The sequence below is a fragment of the Euprymna scolopes genome, chromosome 13 (genome assembly GCF_053919585.1).
Source record: "Euprymna scolopes isolate OS-2025 chromosome 13, ASM5391958v1, whole genome shotgun sequence".
Lineage (NCBI taxonomy): Eukaryota > Metazoa > Mollusca > Cephalopoda > Sepiida > Sepiolidae > Euprymna > Euprymna scolopes.
The window spans coordinates 84266497-84285840 of NC_136494.1; positions in this window are offsets into that span (position 1 = coordinate 84266497).

The following is a 19344-nucleotide window of genomic DNA, read 5'->3' on the forward strand; positions in this document are numbered from 1 at the left end:
TCAGGTGCTAAAAAAAGATATACCACATCAAGGTTAAAAACTAGCCAATGATAAATGTTATAAGGGTAGATTTCAACTTAGAAAACAACAATTCTTCCTCCTTTTTCAGAAATATCACTCATGGAATATGAGGACTAAAGGGCAAAATAAGGGAAGTAAGTTAAATGCAAGGCCACTTTCTACTCTCCTATTATAATTTAGTACAGTTTTGAAATACCTACACACACACACACAGAGGCTTTCTTATCACTTTGTGTTTCTATTATTATTGCTACTACTACTACTACTATTCAACAAGTATGGTATCAAAAGTTTTCTGGAAGTTGGGGATATTTCGGACTTCTGGATGTAACATAAAGAATGTAAAGACCAAAATAAACCATTTCTATTTATTTGCTTCCCCATGAGTGTGTGTTTGTGTTGGGGGGATCTAGTTCTTCAAAAAGGGGCACTTTGGATTGTGGCAAAAAATTAAAATTGCCTCAGTCTAGAAAGGATTTCTCCCTCACTGACTGAGGACAGACGAGATGAAGTGTAATATTAGAACAGATATTACACTTTGCTACTAGCCAAAAGGTCCCAGAGAGCAGGGTTGTTCTTGTTTTTATTAATCCACTTGCTATTAAAAATGAAATAATGTATGATGTATATAGTATAATGCAGTGATCTCAAACTGAAGGCAACGAAAGAAGGCATTTTTAACGCTTATTCACTCCAAAGCATATTTCTATTGAAACATAAAAGGGACTACTGTTGTACAGGATCAACCTAAGTGTGGAGTTGAACATAAAGATGTTTGTTCAGATTACATTTAAATTTCTGCATATTGGTAGAGTTCAGAAAACAGGGAGCAAGAAGGGAATTTAGAAGACAAGCTGTACGAGGAAAGAAGCTATTAGAGTCGAAAGTCTTTTGGCGTCTAAGGAATCTCTACAGTGAAAAGATGGGGTTTTGCTGTTTGTCGGGTTGCCCATCGATTTTGAGATGTGTGTTCCTAAACTTAGATTTATTATTTTGTAATTTCTACAATTATCAATTTTGAACTGATAAATAATATAAAGTAAAATGTTTAAGGATGCTTGACGCAAGCTCTGGCCCCATAATATTGTAATACCTCATTAATTGCTATTTTGCTATTTTTAGGGTTGTCTATCGATTTCAAAATATGTATTGCTAATGTTTCAGAGATATATTTAAGTATTTGGATAAAATAGGAAGGAACCCAACCAACTTCACTGCAGTGAAGGAAACTAAAGGAGAGATTTCGATTGACACCGGTTTGACCTTGACTTTAACACGTATACACACACACAGACACACACAGAGTCTCTGTAAACAAATATAAAATAACCAACTTGTTGAGGCAGATTTTCTGGTGTTGATCGAATGTCTTTCACAGGGAAGTAGGTTGGGGTCCTTGTTCCCTACTTTATCTTCATTATTGTACCTATTTACAATGCTTCCCCAAGGGACAGAGTTAGATACCAGGGTCGTTTTTTAATGGGGAGAATGAAATATTGAATGTCAAGTGAAACCAATGGTATCTACTTAATTGTCATGTCACAGTAATGAACATATCAAAAAAAAAATACGAAAAAAAATAAGGTAGAAACTTTATTATTAATTAAAACAGTTTCTGAAGACAATTAAGCAAAAATTAAGTTTTGTTAAATTGGCCAAAGATTTTGAGAAAATATTTACTTTTTTGTTACAATTAGAACTCTCTGATTCGTTTTTTTTTTTTTTTTTTTTTTTTTTTTTGCAAAATTCAACTTTTGCTGATTGTCTTTAAAAACGGTTTTCATTAATTAATTTCCTACCTCATTGTTTTTCATAATTTTTTGGATATGTTCATTACTGTGACGTAACAATTGATTACATACCATTGGTTTCACTTGAAATTCAGTATTTCAATTTTTGAATTTCACTACAACAACGAAGAACTGACCATTCTGTACACAGAGACAAGGTCATATATATATATATATATATATATATATATATATATATATATATATATATGCGTTGGAATGATTAATTGAAATCAGGAATCAGAAAAATAACTTTTTGGGGTATCAGAATCGGAAAAATTTATGCCTACTTTCCAATACCAAAAATGATTCTTTTGTTTTTGTTGATTTGATTTTGTTTAAAACAAAATATTCTGCTGTTGGTGGTAATGTTAAAGTATTGAATATTGATTTTAAACAATCAGTAAAACTAAAATCTGCACACTATCTCCCACAGGTGTATTATGTTTGAGAAAATATCTGAACATTTAACGTGTTTTTTTTTACTGTAATTGAGGAAAAAATAACACGATTGTTAAGTACTTACATAGTTATAAAGAATCGGAATCTCTAATTGTATTGGAATTAGGAATTTAGTATAGAATTGGTAATAGTATCGGAATTGGAAAAAAATTGGTATCCTCTCATCACACACACACACACACACATATATATATAATTTATTTACTGAAGATTGATTCCAATCTGCTAACATGTAATCTACAAGATCCATTTTAAGTAAAAATTGATATTAATGCTGCATTTGTGAGATGTAAATATGTAGCTTGCTATGGTTCAAGCTCTGTACGCCAATGTTGACAACATTATTACAGTCTACTGTATGTTTCTATCATGATTATGTAATTATATAATAAACACTTGGTGCTCATTTGCTATCACTCCACCATAAAAAAATAAAAGTGTCTCAATATATTTTTGAATAATCTACTTTTTGGTGCGAAAATGGCAATAATCGTAATCCTTCAGAATCTGCAAACTTTTTATTTTATTTTGTATCATGTTAAGTTTTAACTTTACAAGTGCCACCATGTTTTTTTTTTTTTTTTGTCTGTATTGAACTATGGAAGCACAAAATGCTCACTATTTTGACATTTTTGGTGCTTTTGGAATTTTTGTTTTTTTGAATTTTTTATGCTTTATGTACCTCAACATCAAATATGGTTAACATTTTTGTCTGCTGTAGTTCATTAGACATAACACCGACACTTGTAATGTTATGCCAGGAGTAAAGTGTAATCAAAGAAAAAAACAAATATCGTTTTTTTTTTGTTTTTTTTTTTAAATTCAAACAAATAAAAGTAACAATGTTAACTTTTTTTGTGGCTTAAAGTCATATTTAAGAGAAAAAAAAATCTTGATTTAAGAAAAGAAATGATGCAATTTTTTTTTCTATAAAATTTAAAATGATCTTTCTTAACAAGCGTTAAAGAAAATCTTAATATTTTTGTAACAAAATGAAAAAATCAGGAGTTTAACTTTGTTTATAAGACACTTCATGCATAATCCCAGAACACACACATGTACATATATTCATACATTAATGTACATGCACACATCTTATACGTAAAGTTAGATTTTCCCAGGTTTCAATCTCTGGAATTCTTTTTAAAGTTATTACCAGCAATTGGTTCTTCCTCTCAGTGTCTATAATTTATTTTTCCTCAGCAAGGAAATTTTTTTCTTAACCCTTAGGCTATGCTGGCTTATTAATTTTTTAACTCCTAGTTTTTACTATTACAAACAACTGCAACAATGGTGTCTTCAATGACTATGGAATTCTTCTTTGCCCAAACTGCATTAATCAATGAATGAAACCCATGCTTGAAACCCATGTTTGAATGTTTGTATTGTTTTTTGATAAAAAAAATTCTTTTTCAAAGACCTAATACTTGATTTCATGTGATGTGAAAAAATTCACACTCATCGCAGGCAATGCGTGTAAAAATACCATCGTAGCCCAAGGGTTAAACTCCACTAATAAATTTTTTTTTCGCTTTTTATTTAATTTTCCATATATGAAAAACATAAACTTAAATAACAAGGAAGCAATGTTTTCATCATCTCCCACTCATGTTATTGATAGGTGGGAGTCAAAATTTCTTCGGTTCCTCAATTAGCCTTGGCAATGTGGAGGCACACCCCGCTGATATATATAAAACGAGATGAACAAAAAGAAAGAGGAATTTTACTGTAAAAATTCTTAAGTAATTCTAAAGTTTGATTAGTTGTTTGTAAAAAAAAAAAAAAGGAGAAATTTAAAAGTTGCAATTTGTGTTTTTATTAATTTTTAAACTTTTTTACAAATATGTATTTGCACACACAATGCACTGCAACATAACAATTGAATAATTTGTTTATATTTTGTAATGGAAAATGGATTTAAAATAAAATCTTGTTTGTAAATGTTATTTGTTCTGTATTGATTCCTATTACTTGTTGGTTTTTGTCCTGGATATGACCTTAAACTATATTCGATGGTGAGGCTCCAGCTTGCGAGCTTTGGTGAGTGTGGAGCCACCCTTTAATTGCCATTGCTCCCGGGTCCACTCTGACTCGGAATGGAAGTACCTGTTAGGGTCCCAACTATGGGTTAAATAGAAACCGACTTGAAAAAAACAAATATATTCTATTAAAAAAGTTTTGCTTCAAAATCATTGGATTTGACATTAAATAACCTGAAAAGGATTGATATGCTGTAAAACAAAAACAACCAACCAACTTGTTAGTTTTGCTTTCCAAAACGTTCAAGAATTGAACAAAATTAAGATTAAAAATTATTATTAAATCCTTTGTGTAATAATCTGGAGTCACCCAACCTCTGCTATATAATTCGCTGTCAGATGTCGACAAGTTACATCTGAAAGAAGGTCGGAGGTAACATCGATTGAAACATGAAAATCACATTCAAGATGAGAACAGTAGTCAGATGAAATCAAATAATACTAAGGATGGTTTTGTTTGGCAGCAGGCCAACCATTTTCAAGTAATTTGATGCAAAAACATTCATTTTGGTTAGTTTTTATGCTTTAAGTTCTCTAAATATTCATTCATAATGTTTTCTATACTCATATATATGCACTAGAAGGTCACCTGAGGTTTTCCGGTCATAAAATATGCTTACATATAATATTTTAATTTCTGCAGGTTTTGTATTTATTATAAAAGAGCAAATATTCTATTAATTATTATATTGTACCCAATATATAGTAGTGATTTAAAAAAAAAAAAAAAAAAAAAAAAAAATGACTTGGGTACTAATTTATTTTATTGTGGACTATTATTCTCATCTTTATTAGTTGTTGTTTCACAACGTTTCGGCCAACTATTCCTCTGGCCTTTGTCAGGTGGTAACCGCGATGGATAGGAACTTTGAATCTCCTAACTGCATTCTCAGCAATTACTGCCATCCATAGTTGTTGTCGTCTCACCACGTTTTGGCCAAGTAACCCTCTGGGCGGCTTTGGATAGGATTGAAACCGCTATCTTCAGACAATGCTCATCTTGAACCGTAGAGATTCAACGTATCTATCAACTGTGTCATGGGCCCCGAAGGGGCAATCAAGGTTGGATTTTTTTTTGATCTTATAAATCCACGTTTGTTTATTATATGATCGTCCATGGTCGGGTCCGTACCGAATGGTATATATATTATTTTAATTGGAATTCATTCGGGGCCCGTGGTGCAATAAAATAAATTAATATGAATAATACTCATCTCAATAATGACTTCCGATTAAAATAATATATAGACTTGGGTACTATCAGCTAGAATCGAAGCCAAAACACGTACCTTTACAGCCTAATTCGTAACCATCTGATCTAAGTCCATACACATACATCGTTATTTTCATGGAAAGTGTTCGACTGAGCTTCAATCTATGGTCCCCCCTCGCAAAACTTTCACAAGAAACACTCGTCTAGCTGTAAACACTATCAATAATTCCCCCCACTCTTTATCTGTGCCTAAACCTAAACGTAGATTCCATGAACAAAGCTTTTTTATTAGAACTGCACGCCTGCGGAATTGTCTTCCGTTTTCCTGCTTTCCGGCTGACTACAATATGGTTGTCTTCAAGTCTAACGTAAATAAGTTCTTGATGAGTCGTTCCATATAAGTTATCAAATTTAACAAATTTTCATTACTAATGATTATTATATTGTCCAATTTCTACTGTACACTCTTTAACCCTTATCCTTGAGTGGCCTCTTGGCCTTGATAATGTGTTGATACCTATGAAAAAAAAAAAAGAAAAAGTCCAATGTGAACAAGTTCTAATTGAATCGTCTCCCTAAGTAATCCAAGTTACAAAATTCCCACTGTTTACTATGCTAAAATCACAATGACTAATGTATACCTATTAACCTTTATCCTTGAGTGGCCTCTGGGCCTTGATAAGTGGTGACACCCATGTAAAAAAAAAAAAAAAAAAAAAAAAAAAAAGCATACAAAAATTTAAAAAAAAAAAAACGTTAAAGATATAAATGTATATTTGTGCATATCTAGAAATAATAGTCGACTTACACCTAAGTAGCGACAGTACTTCATGCATACAAACAAGATCACTTATACATTCATATATATAGTGGAGTTGAGAAACTTGGTCACATCTTTGAAAAAATTGGTTCGTAAGTTTGAGTTGACAATTTAGTAAACTGAATAATTGGTATCATTTGGACTCCTCGGACTACTGTTCTCATCTTGAGTCATTTTCACAACGCTTCCGTCGATGTAACTTCCGACCTATTGACAAGGTACACCTGAAGAAGGTCGGAGGTTATATCGACTGAAATGCTGTGAAAATGACACTCAAGATGAGAACAGTAGTCTAATGAATCCAAATAATACGAATAACCAATCTTCATCTAAAAAAAAAAAAAAAAAAAAATGTAAAACCGAATGTTATCTAATTTTTTTTTATTAAATGATTTAAACATTTTTTATTTCTGAGATTTTCGTCGCTAACACAATTTTTTTATTATTATTATTGTTGTTATTATTAATATTATTATTTATTTTGTTGGTGATATTAACCCGAGGGATTAACCCTTTAAGAAAGAAAAGATATACGTGCAAGATTATTGATGGTTATTGTCAAGTCTGAATCGATGTATGTCGCATGTGTGTCAGAAATTTCGTGAAAGATATTGAATAATTCCACCTCGTCTTTCTAAGCTTATAACTCCTCGAAAAATGTAATTCAAGCTCTAATTTTTTTTCAATTAAAGGAACAGGGACCAAGGTTTCATTAAAAAAAACAAACAAACAAAAACAAACAACGTGTTTTTTTAAAAAAAAAAGGTTTTAAACTTCGGACTTTACAGGTAAATTTCTAAAAAACACTACTTTTTTTGTTTTAAATTTGAATGTATTATTTATTGATCTTTTATCTTCAATTTGTGATATATAACACTTTCGTGAGTAAATTAATTATTTACTTTTTAATAGGCATTTCAAAATGGGAGGCGTGAATTAATTCGACCCCCTGTCTTTCCAAGCTTATAACTCCTCGAAAAATGTAATTCAAGCCCTAATTTTTTTTCAATTAAAGGAGCAAGGACTAAGGTTTCATTTAAAAAAACAAAAACAAAAGGAAAAACAAACAACGTGGTTTAAAAAAAAAGGTTTTAAACTTCAGATTTACAGGTAAATTTCTAAAAAACACTGCTTTTTTTGTTTTAAATTTGAATATATTATTTATTGATCTTTTATCTTCAATTTGTGATATATAAAACTTTGGTGAGTCGATTAATTATTTACTTTTTAATAGACACTTGAAAATGGGGGGGGGGACGTGAATTAAAAAAAAACGTTTGTCTAAAATATTATATTCTGTTTATTGGAAAGAGCATAAAATTTCACATTGACCCTGAAAATATCGTAAAAATTGAATCAATAGAAAAATTTTTATAGATTTTTAAAGTTTAAAAATTGAAAAATACTGAGCTCGTAAAATTCAATTAATTTCATTACTATTTTTTAAAAAATATTTCTATTACTTTTTATACAACTTTAATAGTTTATTTTGGAAGTATAATCCATAAAAAGATAAACAACCCACTTTTAAAAGAGAAATTACGAGTTTTTTAAAATATTTTATTCGCAGTTTCGTGTTGGGGGGGGGGGGGGGTCAAAAATTCCTACAAAAATTCTGATACACCTCTGACGTCAATTTTGAATAAAGAAACTTGGCCATATCGTACAAAAAATATTTCAAAAGTTTAATTTGAAAAATTAGAAAACCAGATAATGTTTTTTTTTTTTTTTTTTTTTTTATTAAATGACTAAAATATTTATAGATATTTTTATAATAAAGGTTTTATTTATGCAAACATATTATGACGACATATCCAGTCTTTATGAATCAAGTTAAAAGTTGAAAACACCATAAATTCGATTGTTGAATCAAATGTTTTTTTTTTTCTCCATAATCTGTTTCTCTGTAAATATTTTTTATTTGGTTACTTTTAGAAGGCGGATAATGCACACAATTGTAACAATATTTTTGAAGAGGTCCTATTTACTTGCCTCCCTACTAGGGTAGTGTTAGACACAAGGTCGGTTTTTAATGTGGAACAAAAATAAAAATTGTCTCAGTCAAGAAGGATTTCTCCTCCACTGATCGAGAACAAAAAGTGAAGTGCAGCAGCACCAGAACAGATACTACCCTGTGAACTTGACCGGAAGGCCAAGGATATTATCTCAATACCTAATATATAGGTGTGTAACGGTGCAAGGGAGATAATTTTCTCAATACCTAATATATAGGTGTGTAACAGTGCAAGGGAGATAATTCCGGCATTCTAATTGTTTTGTTTTACATTACATGTATTACTCCCCTTTAGTTTTGTGGAAGAGAAACGAAAGGAACCCAGTTTGTGTATGGAATTTTAAATACATTTCCAGACATTATCTTCGAGTGTACCAATTCAAAAATAGGATATCCAAATAATTTCCTGTGTACAAATTAACTTTTGTAGAGATTGGGATATTAATCTAGGGGAGATAACTGGCATTTACTAAAAAAAACAATAAGAAATAATATAGGGGAGATAATTAGCATTTACTAACAAAGCAATTGGCCTTTTGGTCAAGATCAAAGTGTAGTATCTGTTCTTCAGATGCTGCACTTCTATTTCTTGTTCTCTTTCTGTGGAGGAGAAATCCTTCACGACTGAGACAATTTTTATTTTTGTACCTTTTCTCCACGTTAAAAAACGACCCTGGTGTCTAACTCTGTCCCGTGGGGAGGCATAGTAAATAGGTACTAACAAAGCAAGAGACAACTAAGAACACGGAAATAATCGAACAATGAATAAATAAATAAATAACCAAACGGTGCGTGTTTTTGAATCTTAATACTTTTACTGCCGTCTTTTTATAGTTATGAAAAATTCCCATTAAACGATCACATAGAAAATTTATATTAGTATAGAAGTATATAAATAATGGGCTTGTTTTACTATGCACATAGATTCGAAAAAGTTGTCAAAAACAAATATGTAACATATAAATATTATCCAAGGCAAGATAAAGTTACTTTTCTACTTAACTGGATAAGCTTTTAGTGTTTTTATTTAATTCAAAATGTTTATTCGGTTCGAAAAACAGGCAGTGCTTATCGGTATATTTGAAAAAGACAAATGGCGGAGAGCTCGCTGTTGAATACGTTAAGTTTCAGAAAATGAGTCCAAACTAAAAAAATGATACAAAATAATGTCAGAAACACACCGAATATATGTCAGCTTATGTCACGGTAAGATGTATTGAGTGAGTTTCTAACAGTATTTTGTATAGTTTTTTTTTTTTTTTTAGTTTGAACTCATTTTCCCAAACTTAACGTATCCCACAGTGAGGTCGCAGCCATTTGTCTTTTTTTTTTTTTCGAATATACTGATAAACACTGCATTTTCCGAATCGAATAAACATTTTACACTAAATAAAAACACTAAAAACTTATCGATTAGCTAAAAGAGTAATTTATCTTGCCTTTGATAACATTTATTTGTTATATATTTGTTTTTTGACAACTTTTTCGAATCTATGTGTATAATAAAACAAACCCGAAAAGTAATGATTTTTGTATGAGAAATTCTGTCGCCTTTAAAAAAAAAAGTAACTTTGCAAAAAAAAAAAAAAAAAAAAAAAATGACAAAAACAAAACAACAACAAAAAAAAACATCAACAACAAAAAAGTAAACGTCTCTTGCTTTGTTAGTAAACACTGAAAAAAAAAAGTTATTTCATGGGGATTGCTGGAGATACAGCGCCCGGGATCACCAATTTACTAATATTGCAATCAACATCAGATGAAAGAATTACAATTTCTATTCTTGCAAAACAATCATCTTTTATTGACAACTTGTTATAACAACGCAAAATTAAGTGCTAACAATTAACGAGATTTCAAAGTCCAATTGTTTGCATAATTTATCATTGATCTAACGGAGATAATCCCATTTTACTTCTCGTGGAGTTGTTTTTTTTCTGTGAGGAGAAATTGAGTATACAAGTTCATTTCGGCTGACGCCGTGTGCTTTTCCGTGTGTGTAAATAGAATAGGCACGTTGATGCGTGCATTCTACTTATATATTTACGTATTTATATTAGCGTGCCTGTTTTGTTAACGGAATAGTGTATTACGAAGTGTGTACATACAGTATGAGTAGTGTGCGTGTGTGCTTCGCTAGACGTATAGTATTCGTCATGTGCAAATGTCTCGTCGTGTGTATTCAATCGCCGGGAGCCTTTTGCCCCAAATGGGCTCGGTTGGATTGTTGTGTGCACGTGGGTTGTATCTGAAAGAAATACAAGAAAGATAAAGAAGAAAAAAATCGGTGGGTTTGGATTTTTATATTATGCGCAAGATTTTGGCAATGGATATCTCTTGTGTTGTGATTGGTTGAGAGGAACTGCTTGTTTGAGCTGTTTTATCAAATCAAGAATTTGAAAACACTAGTCGCTGCCATCATTAATTCAAACAGCGTCTATCTTAAAAGTCAAATATATGAAATGTCGTCCGTATTAGTTGGATTATTCAAACTACTCTTCTCATTTTGTTACTATTCGCACAACGTTTCGGCCAGTGTAAGTCCCGACCTTCTTTAGGTTTATCTTGTCGAATTCGAGATCTGTGGCGTGATGGATAAAGTACTAAATAAAGTTCAGTTCTAAGTGAGACTCTTCCAGAGGTTTCAGTGATGCGATATTCCGAATACAATTGAGATTAATTTAAGACTTCTACCTGGTCATGACCGATAAAACGAGAGCATACTAACCACATGGATTAAATAAAGGATTTCGTCCAAAATTCCGTACAAATTTCCGACTTCGACAGATAGATACTCGAATTCAAAAAGACACACTCTAAAAAGCTCGGAGGTTTCATCGACTGAAACGCTGTACGAATAATACTCAAGATAAGAACAGTAGTCCGAATAATCTAAATAATACAAATTATCTAAATTATCCATCGTCATTAAAAAAATCAGAAATATTTAATGTATTTCCTTTTGACGGATATTCAATGCAAATGTATACAATATTATTGTCCACGTTTTGATTTACATGAAATATAATTAATCAAGTAAATATCCTAAGCAACATAATTTCACTCTGTTTCATTTTTATTTCAGTCGAAGTACTAAAAAATCAAGTGGCTCCAATTTCTGGGATTAATACTTGATCTCCATTGTAAACGCATATATATTCGAATATTACATTAAAGTCCTCATTTACATCTCAAACACTAAGTTAGTAAAAAAGTCGAGAACATAATTTTCCTCTTTCCGATTGATCATTTAAAGACTTTATTATTATACATTATTGTAAATTATTGTACATTGTTATACATTATTATACATTGTTATACATTATTATACATTATTATACATTGTTATACATTATTATAAATTATTGTACATTGTTATACATTCTTATACATTATTATACATTGTTATACATTATTGTAAATTATTGTACATTGTTATACATTATTATACATTGTTATACATTATTATACATTATTATACATTGTTATACATTATTATAAATTATTGTACATTGTTATACATTATTATACATTATTATACATTGTTATACATTATTATGCAGTGTTATACATTATTATACATTGTTAGGCATTATTATACATTATTATACATTATTATACATTGTTATACATTATTATACATTATTATACATTATTATACATTATTATACATTATTATACATTGTTATACATTATTATATATTGTTATACATTATTATACATTATTATACATTATTATGCATTGTTATACATTATTATACATTATTATACATTGTTATACATTGTTGTACATTATTATACATTATTATGCATGGTTATACATTATTATACATTGTTATACATTATTATACATTATTATACATTGTCATACATTATTATACATTATTATAAAGTATTATACATTGTTATACTTTATTATACATTATTATACATTGTTATACATTATTATAAATTATTATACATTGTTATACATTATTATGCAGTGTTATACATTATTATACATTGTTATACATTATTATACATTGTTAGGCATTATTATACATTATTATACATTATTATACATTATTATACATTGTTATACATTATTATACATTGTTATACATTATTATACTTTATTATATATTGTTATACATTGTTGTAAATTATTTTACATTATTATACATTATTATACATTATTATACAGTCTTATACTTTATTATACATTATTATACATTGTTAGGCATTATTATACATTATTATTCATTATTATACATTGTTATACATTATTATACATTATTAAACATTGTTATACATTATTATACATTATTATCCATTATTATGAATTATTATACATTGTTATACATTGTTATACATTATTATACATTATTATAAGTTAAATAAGTGCCTTTGATAGAGTATGGCACGGTGGTCTTCTCAGGAAAATCAAATCATATGGTATTACTAGAAGAATACTGAACATAATCAAATCCTCCTAAAATAAGAGAAAAATCCAGGTTGTCCTCGATGGTCGTACGTCAAAACAATATGATATAAATGCAGGTGTGCTCCAATAGATTGATCCTTGTACCTTTATTATTCCTGATATTCATAAATGACCTTCCTGATAAAATAATCTCTGAGATTGGTATATTTGCTGACCACTCCACGCTGTATAACAGACATGAGGGGAAAACGAATGAACACATATCCAAGGCAATAGCGGACACCCTAGAGGAAGACTCAGTCTGTAGTGGATTGCAACAAAAATAGATGGTCACATTTATTGCTGCCAAGACTAAGCTCCTTTCCTTTAATAATTACAAGAAACCTTCTCAACCACAAATAGCCATGGCTAAAGATACATTACCTGAAAGTACTTCGTTCAAACTCCTCGGCTTAACATTCGCATGAGTTAGAACAGATATATCTAGTGTATTACTAAGGCTGCTGCAAAGAAAGTCGGCTCTCTCTACCGCGATAAAAAATTACTTATGCATAAGAGTATTCTGTGCTTGTATAAGGTCACCATTCGCCCGTGTATGGAGTATTGTTGCCATATTTGGGCTGGTGCATCTGCTGCTAGTCTCTCACTCTTAAACACGGTTCAAAAGAAAGTCGCCAAACTAACAGGCCCTGCATTGTCAGCTAGGCTTCAACCTCTGTCCCATCGACGAAATGTTGCATCCCTCTGTTCGTTTTACAAATATTTTAATGGTAGGTGCTCTCACGAACTACAAGCCCTTGTACCACCTCTACGTAAATACCCCTACAAGCTCAACAAGCAGCAAAATCTCACCCCTACACAGTAGAGATCCCAGATGCCTGAAAGCCTTATATTCTAATAGTTTCTTCGAAAGAACTGTAAGACTTTGGAATTCCCTTCCGGGTTTCAGCTTGCCTGACTGTACTGACATGTAGAAATTCAGATGTAATGTAAACAGGCATATTGCTGCTCAACTCCCTACACAGTATCTTTGCAAATCATGTTACAGATAGTAGCCCCATACATCAAAATGACACTGATCTTTGTTTGTAGTGGAAACTCAATAAACAAGTTATAATATACTTTCTTTGTCGTCTCTTGTTTGACTGGATTCTAGGACAATAATTCCGTTTGTCTCGTGGAATATCCAACTTCGTGCTGTTACTTGAGGTAACATCGCTCAGAGAAGGAGCACCATTCTTTGTAAAAACTAGTATAGGTTAGCCATACCGAGGAGATCTTATTTGGGCCGCGATCACTATGTGATTTTGAATATTTAGTCAGGGTTTACTCGTAGGGGAAATTATCCTCATTTCAGGTTTTCCTCACAAACCACAGTACAGAGAGGTCTTAGACACTCGAGGACAGTATCTAGTTGGCATTTAAGTTCTTTATCATAGGCATTCAAGCTGTCTTAAGTATGTATATGCCCATGTTTGTTTATAGACAAAGTAAAGTGTCATATTTACTTTTTGTGCATGTTAAATACAAATTCCATAACATTAATATATGCTCAAAATCAAATATAATTTATTCAAGATACTTATGAATGTAGTTTCAGAATATATTTGGTCATAAACTTCTATCTCCATTTTCAAGTTAAAAACCATCTGTAAATAAAACAGTAGATGTATGTATGTATGTATGTATGTATGTATGTATGTATGTATGTATGTATGTGTGAAAATAATTAATCGATAAACTTTTGAATTACTGATAACATATAACACCCAAATTTACATGACATAATAATCATAAACCAAGAATGGTTTATAATGAATAAAATCTTTGTTTGGATGGATGAATAACGCAGACAGAAGTTGTAATGTCCATTTCCATTTGCCGACATTTACATTAGTTTGTATATGCGTAAATAATTAAATATAGTGTCATTTTATAATTTTCTTATCTATCTGTAGGGTTAGCTCAAATGGTACCGAGTATGGTTGGACGCTAAATGTTTTGATTTCGATTCTAGCTGATGACACCCAAGTGATATTTTTAATATTTTGAAATCAGTACCATATACATGATGATTGCAACGTCAGACGCGTGCCACTCCCTCAGACATTTAAAATCCATGAGCCCAAATGCCTGAGAGAGTATCTATACACAGATGATGTTACAGAGTCTTAGCTTTGTACGACAGCTAAGTCTCTCTCTCGGTTCAAAATGTTGAGATCCAGCAACAAGCAAGAGCAAGATAGCCAGCAACAAATTAAACTGCAGACCAGCTTAATGCGGGTAAAGGTCTTCCGCTTTATGGTTTTTTATATCAGAGATTTGCTTCTAGAAAGGTTGCCTTTACCACGGCTTACGGGAGCCATCTCCACCCCAATACACATATACACACACAAATATACACGGTGCTAGTTGGCCGTTGACCCAGAAAAAGGGTTCATATACATACATACATACATACATACATACATACATACATACATGCATACATACACACAGAGAGGGGTTTTGGAGGGAGGTGTGGCGAAGGAAGAGAATAAAGGTAGGGGTTGAGGAAAGACGGGAAAGAACGATTTCATGTGGTCAAGCTGTAGCAGCGGGGGTATTGGTATTATTTTAACTTGGCAGTTGTTTATTGGCCTAAGTTTCGCTTTGATTTGATTCGCTTTTCATGGCTGTTAACTTCCATACCTTTTGTTTTTATGGTTGTTTTTCTATTCTGGCAGTGACTAAATTATCCATCTGTTTTATTGTAAAGTTATATTTATTTATTTATTTATTTATTTATTTTATTCCTCGCTTTTTTATCAGTTCATTTGCTTCTCGTTTTCAATTTATTTATTTGTTTATTTATAAAATATATGTCCATATGCTTAAATTAACGGCTAGTTGAACACGCACACATATATAATTAATAGGGAATTCTGTCATAATAAATTGCACGAATTAAAATATATTTAAGCATATTTTACGACCGTCAAGTTCGGACACCCCCTCCTGCTACTATGAAATGAACTTGTTTGTGATGATTGCAGATCTGATGATATCAGTGCATTCTTTTTATCAAAGTAATATATCATTATCTAAGCACTTTTTCTAGTGTAGTTTTGGAACATATTTTGTTACGAGACCTGTATTAATTTTCAACTAATGAACTATATAAAACAATAATGTCTGGCAGGAGAGCAAACTCCATGGTAGTATCGTGCTCATTTTGATCAAAATGACATATAATTATCCACATACTATGGTTAATATTGTTTCAGAATATATTTATTGTTTTGTGAGTTTATCTCGTTTTTCACGTCATGAATTAAATAAAAAATTCCGATGTGAAAGTCGATATTATAATATTATTATGCTTCCTTTGATCAAACCTAAAATAACAGTTTCATTGGAGGATAACCGATTTTAAAGATCTATCAGAATGAAGAATGGCACTTTGTAGAGTTGACCTGACTGAAACTGACTAAGAAAAGAGCCACCGTCTTAAAATATGAATCAACTTTATTCAAAAGGAACGCTGGACCAGAAAGAGTGCTACTAGATCGGTTGGCTTTTTCACAAACAGAATGTGATATCATGAAGTCCCACATCTTGCCCGGTCAGTTCTAGCATGGAACGAGATCAGGATAGAACGTCTTGTCCTGACAAAATCTACTTGGGAACTGATTTGCATGTTATGCGCATACGGCAATGCGCACAAACCAACAGGCTTCCAGTACGCATGTCAGTGGTGTGTTAATTACCTATGTATCAATATACTGGCCGGATTACAACTCAACATAATATGGCACAATCAGATTGACACACCGGTTCTAGCCGATCACCAAAGTTAAGCAACGTCGAGCCTGGCTAGTACCAGATGGGAGACCATTTGAGAAGGCGAGGCGCTGTACGTACCGCGAGGTAAAATACCAGGTTATCCTTCTCTTGAGGGTATATAGGACTCTCTTAAGCTGTGGTAGGCAACCCAGCTAGTGATGGCGTCATGATAAAAAAATACGCTTGATAGCTTTAGCGAAGTATCAAGTATTCATTACGGACAATATTTAAATTAGACTACAAACTTGTGTAGTGAATTCAATCTCGGCTGGATATATATATATATATATATATATATATATATATATATATATATATATATATAATATAAAGCTGAATGTGTGTGTGTGTGTGTGTGTGTGTGTGGTTACGAATAGGTTCCTATATGGTTGACTATTTTAAAAAACTGATTACATATAATGATAGAAGATGTATCGAGACACAGGAATGGGTATGTTTGATCTGGCAGAACGGTGGTTCATTAAAATTGTGGGGTCTGCGTTCGCGCGTGGTCCACAAAGTATGGAAATAAAAAAAATTAAAAATTAAAAAAAACGTTTACAAGTGTTTACATAATAATACTTTGATAAGTATGTTTTATCTTAAATAGGGATGGTATAATAAAATTGTGGGGTCTGCGTTCGCGCCTACCATCCATAGAATGGAAATAGGCACAAACTTTAATAAAGACTTTTCATATCTATCTGCGTAACTATACTTTGATAATTATGTTTCAGTTTGAAGAAATATGGTATAATAAAATTATGGGGTGTTCGTTCGCACTTGACCTCCAAAGAATGGAAATATGTCACAAAGTTTAACAAGGTTTTTTTTTTATATAGATCCACAGAATATTGTGATAAGTGTTTCAGTCTGAACATGTATGGTATAATAAATTATGGGGTTTATCTATTTTAGTTTTACTTTCATCATATTTTGCTTTGGTTTTGATACCCCCAAATTCGAAGCTATCTCATTACAACCCTTCTTTTTCATAACCTATCATACTTTCATAAATCAGAGTCCATTTTCTGTAGGCTGTTTTTGAACCCAGTCAACGACGGGTACTTTTGCTAGTATATATATATAAAAATATATATATATATATATATATATATATATATATATATATATATATATATATAGAGAGAGAGAGAGAGAGAAAGATAGAGAGAGATAGTGTATATTATATATATATATATATATAATGTATATTATATTATATTATATTATATATATATAAATAAACGAAGCTTATAAAAAGGAAAACGTGAGTCTTTGAATTTTCAACAGAATTTGGCACTATATATATATATATATATATATATATATATATATATATATATATATATATATATATATATATATATATATATATATATATATATATATATATACAGTAGCGTCCAAAAGTTAAGGAACGATCGATCATTAAATTTATTTATATGTGAAAAACTAATATGAATAAAAAAAAAAAATGTTTTATTTAACTACCATTATTAAACATTGGAAAATTCACCCAAATTCTTTTTTCCTTTTTTATAGATAAAGTTAGAAGCCATTCAAAAAATACAAGTGGGAAGGGGAAAAAAAAAACGGGAAAAGGTTCATTTTACTGATGAATCTAAATTTAATCTTTTGCGATCAGACAAAAGACCACATGTCAGAAGAAAAAAATGAAGAAAGACTGTCCCCTAAGTGCGTTAAAAGTACAGTAAAATTTGGAGGCGGCAGTATAATGGTATGGGCATGATATCTTCAAAACGAACTGGTCCCCTTGTGAGAATTCATGGAAAAGTTAATGCCCGAATGTACAGAGAATTGATTAGAGAACACGTGGTACCTAATCTTTCTAATTCTGATATCTTTATGCAAGACAACGCACCATGCCATAAAGCAAAAATAGTTTTAGAAGAGCTAAATAGATCCAATATTTGCGTTATGGATTGGCCAGCTCAGAGCCTAGACCTGAATCCAATTGAAAATGTTTGGAAAATTATTTGTGATAAGATCACAGAACCCCTCCCCCCCCAAAAAAAATCTTGATGATTTATGGGAATGTATAAAAACACTCTGGAATAATATTTCACCTATAATATGTGAACGATTGGTTCTGTCTTGCAGCAAAAGATGCCATAGTGTGATTGAAAACAAGGGGGTTTTCACTAAATACTGAAAGGATTCTTTATTTTTTCATAATGAATTTCCCTCGTTCCTTAACTTTTGGACGCCTGTAATTTAATTAAATTTATTTATATGTAAAAAAAACTAATATGTATTAAAATCAAAAATTAAATTTTTTTTTTCTTTAACTACAATTATTAAACATTGGAAAATTCACAACATTTTTTTTCTTTTTCATATATAAAGTTAGAAGCCATTAAAAAAAAGTATCAATCGTTCCTTAACTTTTGGACGCTACTGTATATATATATATATATATATATATATAATTAAAAGTGGAGGAAAACAGGAAGGGATACAATTACATCCCTAACTATCTCCCTTGCTTCCAATAAAATAATTAGAATATAAGCATTATCTCCCTTGCAACATCTGCGTAAACACATTAATTCCGGCGTTAATTAGAACGGATGTGACTATCTAAGGGGGATAAGTAACATTAACTAAGGAAAAATAAGCATATTTTACGAAAAATAATTTAGGACGCTAAGTAATTCATCGGGATATGAAACAATTTTAACTTAAAATAAACAAAACAAAATACAAAAAAAAA